The 18,505-nt window shown below is 37.2% G+C and overlaps 1 pseudogene; it reads right to left on the bottom strand.

The window, feature by feature from the left end:
• On the bottom strand, positions 91-18,348 carry LOC109845864 (annotated as a pseudogene).

The raw sequence follows: 18,505 nt of genomic DNA, 5'->3' as shown, positions 1-18,505 counted from the left end.
CATTAGTATTGGAAGCTTACACAATAATACAAACACAAACCGTTTGTGGTATCAACTGCCTTTGCTCATAACGAAAATGCAAAGGGGAAGTAACATGAACCACAAATAGTTCAATTAGTAAAATTTTCATCTCGTTCATTCAACGTTTGTTTCAACGTCTATAAAAGCCTGAACCCATTCACCAAATCCACATGATCGTCGATAGACTTAGACAACTTCTCTGCTTCTCCAATGTATGACTGGGGAGTCAAATTCAAGAGAACGCTCTTTGCTTCTTCTAGCAATTGCAAGCCATTAGTGAACTTTTGAATGCTCTCCTTGCTGACAACTCTTCCTCTGGTGAGATCCTTCAGCTTCTCATATGCCTCTGGGAAATTGTATCTATGCATAACCTAAAGTAAGAAAACAAGAGAGAGTCCATCAGCAACAAGGGTCTCTTTTATTCTTTAATATTATTGGTTATTCTGATGTTAATTGAGCAAATGATGCTCTTAGTAGTGTCTCGTTTGCAGATATTGTACTTTTATTGGAGGAATATGGTGATCTCACGATAAAGCAGACTATCATGTCATGATTTATTGCTAAGGTTGATTATCAAGTTATGGTTCTCGCTACTTGAGGGATTATGTTGATTAAATACCTTCATCAGGAGATAGGTGTGTTTCTACCTCAGGCTATGAAATACATTGTAATAATCAAGTTCTGGCGTATAATGCCAATGGTACAGACTAAGTCTCATGAGAACAGGAAGCATATAAAGGTTGATTGTCACTTCATTATGAAATGATATTGTGAAAAATGTCACTTCACATGTCAATTCAGACAGATAGGTAACGGTTTCACTAAAACATTACATTTTCTTGTTGGGGGGAGGAGGAAGGGGAAGGGAATTTTTTGCTTAGATTTAACTAGCTAAAAATGGAATTCGGATCCTCTCCTAATACCTAATATTTCCTAATGAGTTTTGTGAAGAATTGGGAGTGTGACCCACAAGGATGGGTGGGATAATGAAAGGCCATGATGAAAATGAAAGGCTAGGATCTCCTTATTAGAAGATATTAGGAGATTTCATTAGGAGAGGATCCCAGTCCCATTGAGACTTAATGTAATTATATTCTATTTGTTTTCGAGTGAAAATACCCCTCTCTTGGACTGTCATCTTTCCTAACATATAGTCAAAATGCTGGGGGAGATGGAATTAGATGACCTATATAAAACCTTCAAAAACAATACAGCATACAAGCAGACCTTTGATATTACATCATATAACCAACAAAAGCTGAAAAAAGAAAAATTATACGAAAGTAGTCATAATAAAGTCTATGTTGAATATTTTTTTCAACAATCACATGGGCTGCTGTTTTCAATTTTTTATCAAAAGTTGTGGGCCCCACTGAAGAAAATTTAAGACGTGGGTCCCACGAGCATAGTAAATATTATTATTTTCTTAGTGCATAATGTTTTCCCAAACACTATAAATAGACCCCAAATCCTTAAGGAAAATTCATTCTAAAAATAACAATCAATATATACAGATATATATGTTGTAGAATAGCGAGTGCTCGTAGGAACAGTGCCTAGACCGAGAAGGTCTTAAAGATCAAGAAGATCTTTTCCTGATAGATCGAGGAGAACTTTGCCTTAAAGATCAAGGAGATCTTGATAGTACTGGGTCGTTGCACACCAAAGTACTAGACTGTTGTTCCTGAAGCAATTTGGCCTTGGGATCCTTTCACCGGAGTAGGCCAAAAAATACTTTAAACGCAGCGTTTTACAAACGCACAATAGTTGAGTTGGAAAATTTTAAATTACTGCACTTTAGTTTTCTATTCAGTTTTTACTGTTATGTATCTTTATTATTCCATATTTAACCATAGACGCTAATAGTCTAAAGGGAAGTGCAGTGCACTATCAGGACTTACTATTTGTATTGGTTCTGCAAGCACCTCCCACACCTGGTCCAGGTCTTCATTGAGATGAGACTCATTTACCTACACATGATGGAAAAGAAATAAAGAATTAAGAAACAAAGAGAGTTACAAAGCAATGTAATTTCATGAGTCATGTCATTATTAAATATGTAATTTGGAATGAGACATATTGATGGCACTGTATCAAAAATGTACAATCAAAATATTATTACTTTAAAATATTATTACTTTAAACTAATTTAGGCAAGTTTTAGAGTAAACTTGATTAAACGTAGTGGTGGCAAATTATGACCCGACCCATCAACCCAATCCGACCCGACCCGTTTATATTGGGTATGGGTTGAGTTATATGGGTTGGGTCATAAACGGGTCAACCCGAACTAACCCGTTTATTAGATGGGTAAATTAGGGTTGACACGAATTTACCCGTGTAACCCAATACCGACCCATTTAATTCTAAATGGGTTGCAAACTCCAAATATGAAGATCATCTTCATCGTCTTCATCCTCCTCCTTCTCCTCTCTCTCCTCTTCCTTCGACCCCCAGTTTCTCGCTAGGTCCAGCGTCTCCGGCATGGTCGGCCGCATCTCGGCCCTCATCGACAGTGTGCTAGTGTTTCAACGGTCGATATCGGTCAAGGTTTCGCTCGTACGGACGAGATCGGAGGAGAATAAGGGGAGGTCGGAGAAGGGGAGAAAATGGGTGCCCGACGTGCTTTGCAACCTGGCGAGCTGCGGGAAGCTAGAGAACCTATCGTACTTCACCTCGATGGGAGAGAGCTGTTGGGATTTAGTCGAGAGCGAAGCTCTGGATCCGAGGAGGAACTATGTTGCGGGGTTGAAGGGTCAAAGTTTAGCTTGGGAGTGGGCTGGTTTTTTTCTAAAGCCTAGGTTTTGTCCGGTTTTGACTTTTATGTCGTGCGAGGATCAGAGGGATTGGGGGGTTCGTCGGAGTGAGGCGATGGCCAAAAAGGCGGGGACCATTGTTTATAATGCTGTGAATAAACAGCAACCTAATCCTTAATTAGGATTGTTTATTAAAAGGATCAATCTCTTGTACAATCTATATAGCAGTATTGCATATTCAGACTTGTGATTGTCGAAAGAGTCAAAAGAATTTCATCTTGATCTAAATAGTATCCATGATATTGAACTGAGATTTGATAAACGGGTCATTCGGGTTATATGGGTCAGGTTGGGAAACCCGTTTAATAAACGGGTCGGATCGCATTGACTTATTTGTTAAACGGGTCGGGTCAGGTCATACTTATACGGGTTGGGTCAACTATGACCCAACCCGACCCAACCCGACCCATTGGCCACCCCTAATTAAATATTAACATTAGGATTGTCTTTATACGTCGGCAGCATATCGATCAAAAAAGGAGCTTTTGTCACTTTTAGATGTATCTTTCTTCGCATCAACTACTCGGACGTACAGACAGAATATTTTCAAAGGAATCATGCCAGATATCATAGTTATGGATCCCAAATAATAGATCTAAAGGAAATTGAAAAGGATAGCAAAGACATAGTTCATACAATATTTTTTAGGGAAATGGTTAGTACAATTTTAGAAAAGAAATACTTATATAGAAAAAACTTAAACATCCGTAAAATCATATATATTATTAGATGGATGTACATTGGATAGAAATTATGTTGACAGCAAGACAAGAATTCATCTAGAAATGGATCCACATTACTATGATCTTGAAATTCACAGAATTTAGCATCTTGCATTAGTGATGAATTCAAATTCAACATATGCCCAACCCAAATAGTTAAAGCAAAAACATAACAAACAACATACATGAAGCAAAGAATGACGACAACGACACATTTCCTACCAATAACACATCTAGATTTATATCTAATTCTCTAGTGATAACCATCTCATGCAGATTTTACTAGTAACCTGAAGCTTTCGGATTCCTTGTAGTGCACTTTTGCATGCCAAGAGAGAATACCCAGATCCAATACCCAAATTCCTCAAAACAGTGGAATCGGTCAAATCCCTCTGTCAATGATTACACATGCAATAATATAGTATCACTTTACCAGAATGAGACACTAAGATGTGTTTTTTGAACTGTGATATAGCACTAAACTTCACATTAGGTATTCCTCAAGAACCATGAATAAAGATGGAAAAGTAAATCATACACCTGCATACGAGAGATGGGCAATTTCGAGCTGAGAGCTAGCAGATAAAATAGCATTAGCCAAACACAAGCTGCCCTCACTAGTCTCAAAATCAATGGGATTAACTTTATGAGTCATAGTTGAAGATCCAATCTCCCCAGCCTTGGTCATGTGGAAAGCAAAATTATCATGAAATCGTTTAGATACAAATTGGAAGTTTGGGAGCTAAAATAGGTCCTAATATTTTAGGGGTATAGCGGTCAAGCATAAGAAAGTTACCTGCTTAAAATAACCTAACGAAATATAGCTCCATATGTCCTGATCAAAATCAGTCAGGATGTTATTAGACTGAACAACAGCATTGAAAAGTTTTGCGATATAGTCATGCGGCTCAATCTGCATACGAAGCAAGCAACAGGCTCAGATAGAGACTATGCATGCAAGCCAAGTGCCATTCCATTCATAGGCCACATTGACGTAACCTTTTAGACAACACAAACTTAAAAAAATTATTAGGTGGCGCTGTAATTCCATTATTATTTATGCACTAACAGGTTGGTGTAGAATAGGCTAATTGATAAATGTACTGTAATTCCAAGATAGATGGATAACTTGCGAGTGTATCTACTTATTATCAAGCATGCACATGATAGTATCTACTTACTATATGAATCACCTTTTGTAAAACTTATTATCAAGCATGCACATGATAGTATCTACTTACTATATGAATCACCTTTTGTAAACTCTTGAAACGTGAAATGGATCTACTTACTATATGAATCACCTTTTGTAAACTCTTGAAACGTGAAATGGCAAAAAAAACCTACATTTCTGTCACCTGAGTCGATTGCAAAACTCATTAAAGAAAATCCTGAGATTCTATTAGTTACACACTTTTACAGTTTGTATTGTTGCCTAAAAGTTCACGAGGAATGTTTATTAATAAACCAGTTCAAGCAGAGAACAATGAATACAAGCAGCAGTGTCAAAAAAGTACAGGTAAATAAAATACTCCTCCTATTAATGAAAGTTGTCCAAGTCATCCACAAAGAAAAAACCATATCAAAATCGTCTATGCCCTACTTAGTTACGCAAAAAAAGGATCCATCAAGCTGAAATGAATTAGATAGGTAAAACCATGCAAAGAGAAAAGTAGTAGAAGTAAATAAACATGCCTGTGTCACGTAAGGGTTGAAACCTAACCCCAAAGAGGTCACGAACTCAGCTGCAACAGTTGGCCATTCAATATCAAGATATGCAACTTTATGTGCATTGTAGTTTCCAACAGCTCCAGCACACTTGCCCAATATTTGCACTTCTGTAAAGGTCTTCCCTACTTCACTTAGTCTGATAGCAAAATTTGCCATCTCCTTTCACAAAGTAGTGGGTGAAGCAGGCTACAAAGGGAGTTAGAAGATATCAGAACTAAACCACAGAAACCTATTACAAAAGCAAATCATTTATTCCCGTAGCATAACGATGAAAATTATCAATATCATATTTCAGCTGCTTTGAGCAGTCAACTTAGTATATGTCCATTTCTAATATTGGCCATGTCACGCCCCGGATTGACGGGCCCATTGGTGCGGCAGAAGTCGTGGGACCCAACAAGTGTAACGTGCTGTTTGGCTCAATCTACTGCCAAAATCGACTAACCGATTTACAATTAAATAATTTAAGCCACTAAAATTCTCACTCATGTCCTAATATTGGACTAAATAGGAGTGTCACAAACACCCCACCTTACATAAGCAACGTCCTCATCGTGACATGACAATTGGCACATCCCGGTATCATTTGGTTATGTGGACTCTAGAGGTGGCTCCCACCGCACTCATGCAATATAGCACTTAGTCCCGCATAGCACTTAGCTCCACACTTCAGACTCGCAACTGCTATGATACAATTTGTCACGTCCTGGGCCGCCGGGCCCATTAGTGCAGTACAAGCCGTGGGACCTACCAAGTGTTACACGTTTGGCTCAACCCACTGCCAAAATCAACTAGGCGTGTTACACTTGAGTCTTGGGCATACCTATTTAAGCAACTTAACTTCTCACTCATTTTCTGATGTAGGACTAAATAAGAAACAAAGACATGATTATATTATTTTTAACCTTCAGATTGAAAAGGTTCCATTCAATTTATTTCATAGCATCAAGCTAAAAACTCGTGAAGAAAGGAATGTAGAACATGTCCTGCAAACATACATGATGTATTAGCCCCATGTAGAAAATTCCTGAGTTTAAGCATGTAATCTTTGAGTTATTTCAACCAAAAAAAATCCACCACCAGGACATTAGAGAAAAATTCTTAGTGGAATATTACCCTGTGCACCTTAGATTAAGTTTAACTTTTTAAACCCAAGAGTACTTTGTTTATCTTTGAGTACTCCCACTTCTCTAATCCTTCTCCAAACATGCTCTTGTCAGTTGCATCCCTTCTCCATTTGGGATAAATTTCATTAAGAATTTAGGATTGCTAAATAAATTAGTTCATGGAAATGAAAAAGAATTTTTCTTTTCCCTTTAAGCATTCTTTGCATTTTCTTAGTCTAATAGCTTCTGATTCTTTTTTTTAAATCAATATATACAATAAACTATGTCCTTCTATGTTTAAACACAAATAAAAGGGAAAAATAAGATTTTCAATTATGCTTATATAGCATTAAACACTAGTACAGATTTTCGCTTGAATAGCGCTTAAATTTAGGCTTGGATAGCGCTTTTAAGCGCTATGCAAGCTACCTCTATGGTAGCTACAATAGCGCTTAAAAAAGCGCTATCCGAAGGATCGACTATAATAGCGCTTTATAAGATAGCGCTTATAAAAGCGCTATCCAAGCATTTAAAAAAAAAATCGTTTGCTTCTATAGCGCATAAATAAGCGCTATTGTAGTTCAAAAAAAAAACAGCTATGATAGCGCTAAAAAAAGCGCTATTGAAGTTAGCTATTTGAACTACAATAGCGCTTTAAAAAACGCTATACCAATTCCAAAAAAAATACTGTATATTTACCCTATAGCGTTTAAAGAAGCGCTAACTGAGTTTTTGCATCTGTTTTTTTAATTAATTTTTTTTAATTTTTGATACCTAATTTTCTAGGTCTAAATATTTAAATACTTACATAAATAACGATTTTCTATCCATCAATAACAATCTAACAAAAGGACAAAAATAATATCCATTCATACAAAATATATATATTGCAATCATTCAGTCAAAACATTATATATAACTGTTAAAATGGAAATACAAAAATTAGTTAGTAGCACAATCATAACTAATATCATTAATTAATTCTCTTCTTCTTGTTGCTTGTGCTTGAGATTGATCCACTATCAGCATTTGACTCATCCAAGCTTGCCGCGTCATCTAACAAGTCAAGTTCTTCCACAATATCTACGTACTGCTGTTTTAGCCTTCTTCCCAGTGGCTCGATCCTTGCCAAATATAGTACATAACTCTACATAGTGGGGAAATGGCTTGCTCCTCCATTTTCCAGCAGCTTTGTGAGACTGCAAGTATGAGAAGAGGCAAAATAAACAAAATTATCACAACTCATGAGATATAACAACAAAAATTCATAATGTGTAAAACTATTGTTACATACATGTAATCTGTAAGACAATAGTGGCTGTAAGACACACATAGCTTTGTTGAATAAATCATACAAAATGCATCTAGAGATAAAAAAAAAGTGTAATCCACCATTCATCGTTAGAATTTTTGACTCCCATCAGCTTCAGTGTGGACAGATATCCATAGAGCACATTGGGACAAACTCCATGATAGCTGATCCTCTTACTAAGGGACTGCCGCCTAAGGTCTTTCATGAGCATACTGCTAATATGGGTGTGGTATTATTTGAGGATATTATGTTTTAGTGGGAGTTTGTATTTGTGGTGCTTTATGTTTGTTTGTATTGTCTGATCAGAATAAAGTTTTCAGTTAAGACACTCTGTTACATTATGTTTGGTTTTGACCTCACTAAGGAGGACCAGTTGAAAATAGACATGTACTGATCACATTGCATAACCACAAGGCAGAGTTACTTTATATTTACATTGGTAGCCAACTAAGGCAAGGAGAAAAATCATATACAAAAATAATAATAATTGAGATAAGTGCTTGAACTATGATTGACTATAACTATGCTTGACAATATTCTTATGCTTTGCCTCTGAATAACACGCAAAGTTCTACATGCACAAGACCTCACCATTTGCAACAAACCTCACCATTTGCAACAATTCATCTTTATTAACAGCTATATATAAAATGCTTACTCTTTTGCTCGGCCAATCTGCCTTGTTGAATAACTAAAGCATCAAGAGCAAGCTTCTTATATGCCCTCTCAATAACTTTTTCCTCAATGGCGTACTGCAGTATCAAAGGGAAAATGACTGTAACATACAAGCGATTTCACATTAACATAAGAAGAGTTAGTAAACTTCATTTAGTAAAGCAAAACCTCAGTACAAAATCGGAATACTTGAACTTCTTTCTTTTGACCAATTCTATGTGCATGATCTTCGGCCTTCTATCTAACCTTTGAAATGTATGTTTCATGCGCCAGAGACATAATTCTATCTACACATGCAAGATGATCTATAAATAAGGGGTTATGGTCCCTAACCTAGGGTTACATTCTCTAATTCTCTACACCCCTATCTAGTTAGAGAAATTCAGTTTTAGAGAAACCCTAAGGTTAGAAGATCCAAAACCCAAAATCAAGATCAATCTATGGATTCAGGTATATGCGCCAGAGACATAATTCTATCTACACATGCAAGATGGAGGAGCGGTCTCAGCGGACATACATTGCCTTTATGTTTTGTATTTACATATTTTCACTAACCCTTAACTCAAACAAAATGATTCAATTAAGGTTGCAAAAGAGAGCAATATCAGGTGAAAAAGAAAACTATTCAATAAGCTCAAAGAAACAAGGAAGAAAAGAAAGATTCTGTTTTTGGGGGACAGGTTTTTCTCTCTCTTTTTTGACATCATCTAACTGAACCTGTGTACTTCTGCTTTCATACACATTATAAGCTTCCGCTCTTTTAAATTATTGTTAATCTCTCTGAATTAATCATGGCTATATGGTTTTAGATCTTAAGTTTTGATTTAGATCTAACAAAGAAAACTATTCAATAAGCTCAAAGAAACAAGGAAGAAAAGAAAGATTCTGTTTTTGGTGGACAGGTTTTTCTCTCTCTTTTTTGACATCATCTAACTGAACCTGTGTACTTCTGCTTTCATACACATGAGCATGCTGATACATGGATTAATTTATAACTGGAGACAGACAGACCTAAATCATGTCAGTTGTAAGTTTACACTAAAATCACCCTGACAAAGTCACCTCCAATCGATCGAGAGCAAATGCTAGTTGAAGATCATATAGTCTACTCGGTAAATGAGGAACTATTCAGTAAATTAACAATGAAATTTGTCCCTGATCAAATCTCTTAACTAAGCACAACCAACTTCTACTATCCAAAGAACAAAACTTTACACTCAAAATCGAAAAAATTCACTACCTTCAGCTTGTCCTTCCTCTGATTCAGCAACTTCGCAGCTCCGAGCAACATCGCGACATGTGCATCATGCCCACACCCATGCATCACCCCGTCCACCGTACTCTTATGCTCCCACTCCACCATTTCCTAAACTTTCACACAAAACCCATCAAAACCCTAACCTCAAATCAAAGAAGCTTCGAATAAATTAACCTGGAGAGGGAGGGCGTCCATGTCAGCACGGAGAGCGACGACGGGGGGCTCGCCGGATCCAACGGTGGCTACGACGCCGGTGCCGGCGACGGGGTAGGAGTAGGGGATCCCGAGGAGGTCGAGATGGTGGCGGATAAGGGCACTGGTGTTGTGTTCTTGAAAGCGGAGCTCAGGGTGGCGATGAATCTGACGACGGATGGTGAGGATGGGGTCGGAGTCTGCTCTCGTGAGGCGGAGGAGGTCAGAGATGTCGCCAGCGGTGGTGGCGGAGGCGGCGGATGAGAGGAAGAGGAAGAGGAAGAGGAGAAGGGAAGAGGGAGGGCGGTGAGGGGGCCATGACGAGGGGGTTAGGGATTTGAGAGTGCGGTGTTGAAAAATTTGGGGATGACTTTAATTTGGCGCTGGGACGAAAATTTTGGGGATAAATTTGGCGGTGGAATGAAAATTTTGGGGGGAACGAAATGAAAAAGGCTTTTGGGTGGAATGAAAATTTTAGTTTTGAAAGAATAAAAACATAGCGCTTTAGAAGCGCTATTTAAGTGAACCCGGAATCAACTCACATAGCGCTTTAGAAGCGCTATCGTCATATAGCGCTTTAGAAGCGCTATCCAAGTAACCCATGTAACACTTATCATATAGCGTTTTATTGAAGCGATAAAGAAGCTTCAACTGGTATAGCGCTTAACTAACTAGCGCTATTGCTGCAATTTTTCTTTTAATTTTTTTTTATTATTATTTCAATATGCAAATAAGCGCTATTCAAGCAGCCACTTAGATAGCGCTTTTAAAAAGCGCTATCTAAGTGGCGTTTCCTAAGCCTAAATCTGTAGTAGTGAAAGTTTTTGTAGATAACATCTAATCAACAAAAAGTTGGTATTCCGTTATAACAAGAGTTGCCTCTCATCTAGAACTGAAAATACCTGTCCATGAGTGCGAGACAACATGGAGATATGAGCATTTTCCTTCGCTAATTTGCGTATTGCATTCAACACTTCAATCATCACAGGAAATATGACAGTGTTGAGCACCTCCTTCAGTGCTAATGCATGGGCTTTGTGTCAGGAGACCCAAAGAATATGGTTTGCAAATTAAGGAAATCCATCTATGGACTCAAGCAAGCTCCTCGTCAATGGTATCATAAGTTTCAACAAATAGTTATCTCGTTCGGTTTTGAGATGAACATTGTTGATGACTGTGTATATCACAAGTTCAGTGGGAGTAAGTATATTTTTCTGGTTCTGTATGTGGATGACATCTTGCTTGCCACTAATGATATAGGCATGTTGCACGAAACCAAGAGATTTCTATCAAAGAATTTTGAGATGAAAGATCTTGGGGACGCCTCTTTTATATTAGGGATCCAGATACATCGAGATCGCTCTCGGGGTATTCTTGGATTATCACAAAAGAGCTATATCGATAAGGTACTTAAAAGGTTTGGCATGCAAGATTGCAGACCAGGTGACACCCCTGTTGCTAAAGGAGACAAGTTTAGTCTCAATCAGTGCCCTAAAGGTAACCTTGAAATTCAGGAAATGCAGAAGATTCCTTATGCTTCGGCTGTAGGAAGTCTAATGTATGCTCAGGTATGTACGCGTCCGGATATTGCGTACATTGTTGGGATGTTAGGCAGATACTTAAGCAACCCTGGTATGGATCATTGGATAGCAGTCAAAAGGGTTATGAGGTATCTTCAGAAAACAAAAGATTACATGCTCACATACAGAAAATCAGAGAAATTAGAGGTCATTGGGTATTCGGACTCTGATTTTGCTGGATGCCAAGATAGCAGGAAGTCTACATCAGGCTACATTTATATGTTAGCAGGAGGAGCTATATCATGGAAAAGTGTCAAACAAACACTAGTAGCTTCCTCCACTATGGCAGCAGAATTTGTAGCTTGCTATGAGGCATCCAATCAGGGAATATGGCTGCGAAATTTTGTCACGGGACTGCGCATTTTGGAAAATGTTGAAAGACCACTAAGGTTATATTGTGACAATAAATCTGCAGTAATGTATTCCAATAACAACAGGAGCTCAACTAAGTCAAAACATATTGACATTAAGTTCCTGGTTGTGAAAGAAAGGGTACAGAGTGGACAGATATCCATAGAGCACATTGGGACAAACTCCATGATAGCTGATCCTCTTACTAAGGGATTGCCACCTAAGGTCTTTCATGAGCATACTGCTCATATGGGTGTGGTATTATTTGAGGATATTATGTTTTAGTGGGAGTTTGTATTTGTGGTGCTTTATGTTTGTTTGTATTGTCTGATCAGAATAAAGTTTTCAGTTAAGACACTCTGTTACATTATGTTTGGTTTTGACCTCACTAAGGAGGACCAGTTGAAAATAGACATGTACTGATCACATTGCATGTAATTTTCATGCTGCACATCCATGATTGATCTATGTCGTTTGATTGTATTGGTATATGTGACCATTGATGGGTCGAGTCACGATAAATGTGACGAAGGCCGCTTTGATCCTATATTGATATAGTCAATGGACGAGATTGTTCGGAAATACCATTTCAGTGATAGCAATTTTTGAGCTCATAAGGTTATACACAATTTAAGGAATCATATGGTGCCCAAGTGGGAGATTGTTGGATTTAATCTAATAAATCTATTTGTGGGCACATATGATTAATCAATGTGTATTGCTATCTTTCAGGATAACCCACTAAAGTGATCAATTAAGTTGGGTTAATTTGGTATTTAAATAAGTCATGGGGTTATATGTGCAGATACCAGGTTGTAATTGTGATTTATTGAGGGGCTAAATTACAAAAGTACAACATCTATAAATAAGGGGTTATGGTCCCTAACCTAGGGTTACATTCTCTAATTCTCTACACCCCTATCTAGTTAGAGAAATTCAGTTTTAGAGAAACCCTAAGGTTAGAAGATCCAAAACCCAAAATCAAGATCAATCTATGGATTCAGGTATAAGCTTCCGCTCTTTTAAATTATTGTTAATCTCTCTGAATTAATCATGGCTATATGGTTTTAGATCTTAAGTTTTGATTTAGATCTAACAAAGAAAACTATTCAATAAGCTCAAAGAAACAAGGAAGAAAAGAAAGATTCTGTTTTTGGGGGACAGGTTTTTCTCTCTCTTTTTTGACATCATCTAACTGAACCTGTGTACTTCTGCTTTCATACACATGAGCATGCTGATACATGGATTAATTTATTACTGGAGCCAGACAGACCTAAATCATGTCAGTTGTAAGTTTACACTAAAATCACCCTGACAAAGTCACCTCCAATCGATCGAGAGCAAATGCTAGTTGAAGATCATATAGTCTACTCGGTAAATAAGGAACTATTCAGTAAATTAACAATGAAATTTGTCCCTGATCAAATCTCTTAACTAAGCACAACCAACTTCTACTACCCAAAGAACAAAACTTTACACTCAAAATCAAAATAATTCACTACCTTCAGCCTGTCCTTCCTCTGATTCAGCAACTTCACATCTCCGAGCAACATCGCGACATGTGCATCATGCCCACACCCATGCATCACCCTGTCCACCGTACTCTTATGCTCCCACTCCACCATTTCCTAAACGTTCACACAAAACTCATCAAAACCCTAACCTCAAATCAAAGAAGCTTCGAGTAAATTAACCTGGAGAGGGAGGGCGTCCATGTCAGAACGGAGAGCGACGACGGGGGGCTCGTCGGATCCTACGGTGGCTACAACGCCGGTGCCGGCGACGGGGTAGGAGTAGGGGATCCCGAGGAGGTCGAGATGGTGGCGGATAAGGGCACTGGTGTTGTGTTCTTGAAAGCGGAGCTCAGGGTGGCGATGAATCTGACGACGGATGGTGAGGATGGGGTCGGAGTCTGCTCTCGTGAGGCGGAGGAGGTCAGAGATGTCGCCAGCGGTGGTGGCGGAGGCGGCGGATGAGAGGAAGAGGAAGAGGAAGAGGAGAAGGGAAGAGGGAGGGCGGTGAGGGGGCCATGACGAGGGGGTTAGGGATTTGAGAGTGCGGTGTTGAAAAATTTGGGGATGACTTTAATTTGGCGCTGGGACGAAAATTTTGGGGATAAATTTGGCGGTGGAATGAAAATTTTGGGGGGAACGAAATGAAAAAGGCTTTTGGGTGGAATGAAAATTTTAGTTTTGAAACTGTAATAGCGCTTATGAAGCGCTATTTAAGAGAATAAAAACATAGCACTTTAGAAGCGCTATTTAAGTGAACCCGGAATCAACTCACATAGCGCTTTAGAAGCGCTATCGTCATATAGCGCTTTAGAAGCGCTATCCAAGTAACCCATGTAACACTTATCATATAGCGTTTTATTGAAGCGATAAAGAAGCTTCAACTGGTATAGCGCTTAACTAACTAGCGCTATTGCTGCAATTTTTCTTTTAATTTTTTTTTATTATTATTTCAATATGCAAATAAGCGCTATTCAAGCAGCCACTTAGATAGCGCTTTTAAAAAGCGCTATCTAAGTGGCGTTTCCTAAGCCTAAATCTGTAGTAGTGAAAGTTTTTGTAGATAACATCTAATCAACAAAAAGTTGGTATTCCATTATAACAAGAGTTGCCTCTCATCTAGAACTGAAAATACCTGTCCATGAGTGCGAGACAACATGGAGATATGAGCATTTTCCTTCGCTAATTTGCGTATTGCATTCAACACTTCAATCATCACAGGAAATATGACAGTGTTGAGCACCTCCTTCAGTGCTAATGCATGGGCTAAATAATTTATATACTCTGATGTACAAGAAAAATTGAAAAACTCCAGTACCTAAAAAAGAATTTTATAGAATCTCATGTCAAATATTAAGCATCAAATGAAATATTTGAAACCATAGTTAGTCGTAGTTATAAAAAGAGGAAGCATAGAGTACCTACAACAAGGAACATCAAAAACTCACCTCAGCAATCTCAGCATTGGATTGACATTTCTGTTTCAACAAGTATTCCACTGTCTTAAGATCGTGGTTAGTTACTTTTTCAATCTTTTTCACTTCCAGAGCATCTGCTTTGCTGAAGCCACTAACTATACTTTCTAAATAAGACCTGACATTCTCGTTAAAGCTTTGAACCTCCTTGATTTCAGGTATTTTTGTTAATTTTAGCAACCATTTTACCTAAAAAGAATCGCTTCAGATTAGCATTTTGCACTAAGTAGCCAATATGAAAATATAACTACAGTGGCCAGCTTTGTCAGATCATGATGGGTAATGGAGAAAGTGGTAAACCTTTTTTACTTGTAAGTTACCTCTTTCTCAATTACCCAAGACATGACTACACAATGACAAGTTTTAAAGAAGACTGCTACCTATATCAAAGCAGAGGCTGGACGTTTTGTCAGATTGTAAAAGAAAGCACACTAATAAGCATGACCTAAATAAACAATGTTTGATGGACTCATGCTGAAACTGCTAATACTACATCATATGCAAATTTACTAGAAGAGGGGTTCCATTGTCAGATATGCATATCAATTATAAATATCCTAACGGTTCACAGAATATTTTAGGCACAATTTTAAACCTTTTGAGCTAACTAAGGCTTTAAACCTTTTATCTAAATACCTGAGACATAATATGATTTATTAGCCAGACGAACAAGGATATCCAATCAACAACTATAGTTTCTTCATGCTTTACCAGAAACATTTTTTAATCATTCGCTACAAAAATGATTGTATAATCTACATTTAAATATGAAACCATTATTCTTAAAAAAAACATAATGTAAGACTAAAACTGTACACTGGTGTTGAATAAAAAAGCACTTATTAAATATGTATTCTTAAAGGATAATTTAATGAAAGTTACCTCGACCATTACACTGTAACGGATTAACCCAAATTCACTAAAGCATGGGTGCAAATCCTTGACTTTCTGCAAATATCGGCCATCTAAAGGTGATAGAGCCATAATGCTAAAAGGCTGAAGATCAACAACCTCGTCTTTACGATGATGCTCCATCTAAAATATTGAAATTCACACAGCCAAAACATATTCAACCAGTTGTCCAAATATGTGGAAAATTAAAGAAAAAGGGTCACCAAAAAAATTAGATCATTTCGTATCAAACTTAATCATCATTGAAGATTCATAAGCCCAATTATTGGATTGAATACAGCTCACTATAAATTGGGGACTGCCAAAGGATCATCTCAATTTATTTAAAAAAATTAAGAACATGAAATTCAAAATACAACATTAGAAGCCCTACATTACAAATTCAGAAGAAGAAAAAAAGTAACCTATAGCATATGATATTTATTATTTACTAAAAGTTTTATGCTCTATCCCAAAATATTCCCTCCTGTAAACTTATAAAAAATCCTATATTTATTCAAAAATCCAAAAGATGCCACTTTTGAGAAACATTTCAAGATTATAGTATATGAGATTTAAGAAAACTTAGCAACGAAATAATCACAAAAAAGTAAAAAACAAGCATGCAGTCATTAAAAGGCATGGCTTGTGTTTGTGAAAATTCCCCAGCCAGGAAACCGGGAATGGAGATCTTTACCTTCGTAGTCGTGACTCCTTCTGAACTGCTCAACGAAACCCTAAGTGGTTCAAATCACTGAGGAGGGGTGGGCTAAATCTGAAACCCAAGCTGGCATGATCGTATGCTGATTGAAGATGAAGAGGGAGAGGAGGAAAAGGGCGGCAAGAAAGCGAACAGGGCTCGAGGGGGTGATAAGAGCTTTTCCTTGGAGTTGCAGACGAGATCGAAACCCTAGCCCTAGATTTTTAAGGGCGGAATTTGTTCGGGGTTTAGTGGAGCGGGAAAAAGGAGACGTCTTTTTTTTAAGGAATCGGAGAGAGCGAGGAGCGAGCGCCTTGATTTATTTTATACGCGTTTCCTGTGGGGGTTAGGTTCAGTTCATCAGATATTTTCTTTAAAAGGAAGGTAAATGATGGATAATCTAATAATGCATATAGATTTTTGGCAAAACTTTATTGCAGTTCCCTCATGTGCTAGCTAAGTATCGTTTCGGTCCTTTCTGATCATTAATATCTACAAGTCGTCAACCACGGTCATTAATATTATCATTATCATCAATCTATATTCTTTTTCAAATTTCTGTAAAATATTGCTAAGGAGATCACATGGCTGCCACGTTAGCAAAAATTAGTTACAAGTTTCATACAAACGTGTATGTTGAACTTGTGATTTCACTAATTTTTTTCTAAACATGGCTGGGTCAGATCATTGTCACGTCAGTAAAATCTTATGATGAATGTAATGTTAAGAATCACCACTGTTAACTTTCATCAAATATTTAAGACACTAACAGTATTTGGGTGGTAGTGGTACATTCCGTTATAAGTGAAAGAATCTTTACTTGTAAAAATAATCAGGCTGTTTTTTGTATGTCCGCTTGCTTACTATAGTACAAATAGCTCATTTTTCTTTTATTTTTTTTCTTTTTTTTCATTTCTCAAAACTCTTCATACTTATCATAATAATAGTTGCATGAGATCCCAAGCTATAGGCACTGTTTCTGAGAAAAGAACAGAATATTAAGTTGATAAAACTTAAGTTAATTCAAGTAGTAATGAGAAAAACTTGATATAACAGCTATCACGAAATTCAACAGAACAATAAACTTTTTACTGTCAACAGGTTTTTCCAAATATTTACTCTTTGAGTTCGAAGCAAACTATACTCTTTTGAGGCACATTAGAGAAAGAACTAGAGTGATTTTTGTAAGTGATTTTTTGTTTTTGCATATTTAGATGTTGATTTTGCATATTTTGATGCAATTAGACAAGCAACTGTATTTTTCGGACCTGGATTCTCTTTACTTAAGTGATAATAAACATGGTCTAATTCTCTCAATATTTATCACGTATCTCAATTCTTATAGACGAGATCACGCTGAATAAAATTTCCACCGGATATTTTGATAGTTGTTTTAGTAGTTTCAAGACCATACAGATGTTAAAGATTAAGAGAGTAGAACAGGACAACAACTAACTGCATCTAAATATGTAAAAAACAAGAAATCTATGTTGTGAACAAAAGAGAATACTAAGGCAGAATCGTCCCACCAATACCAGTATACCACACACAAGTTTGTTGATATTTATAGATTCAAGTACCCAGATACTTTACTTCAAAAGAAAAGAACACAAGAATATTGTTCAAATCGCATAAACAAGAATTACTATTGCATCCTGCGGAAGGGGTAGCAACCAAAAATCAACATAAATATAAGTGTCGGTAAACAAACTTCAAGTATTTCAAATGAAAATAAACTATCAAGGAGATAATTGACACAAGGGGGAAAAACCTTCATGAGGGCAAAAATCCAATAATCAAATCCCCCGACTTACAATATAACAGCCAAAGCATTCTTATTCTTGTATGTTGATCACAAATACAAGTACCAGGAGAATACAAAATACAATTGACACAAGGAGAATACAATGAACTTAGCAATACATGGAAGCATACCCGTGTTGCTTCTCCAGAATCCATTTCTAGTATTTGAAGCCTCCTGCTTGCAATTTTCTTCCTCCAAGCCATTAGTAAAAGAACCAAATGAAACTGATTGCACTAGTCTAAAGATCACCCAACAATGCTACAATCTTATTCAATTTCATTTTCCTTTTGTTAATTTACCCTTGCAAGCTTACACAATAATACAAACACAAACGGTTTGTGGTATTAACTACCTTTGCTC

Source organism: Asparagus officinalis, chromosome 6, assembly GCF_001876935.1.
Source record: "Asparagus officinalis chromosome 6, Aspof.V1, whole genome shotgun sequence".
In the NCBI taxonomy this organism is placed as follows: domain Eukaryota; kingdom Viridiplantae; phylum Streptophyta; class Magnoliopsida; order Asparagales; family Asparagaceae; genus Asparagus; species Asparagus officinalis.
The sequence above is the reverse complement of the archived record's forward strand: the minus strand, read 5'-3'. Positions and strand labels throughout refer to the sequence as shown.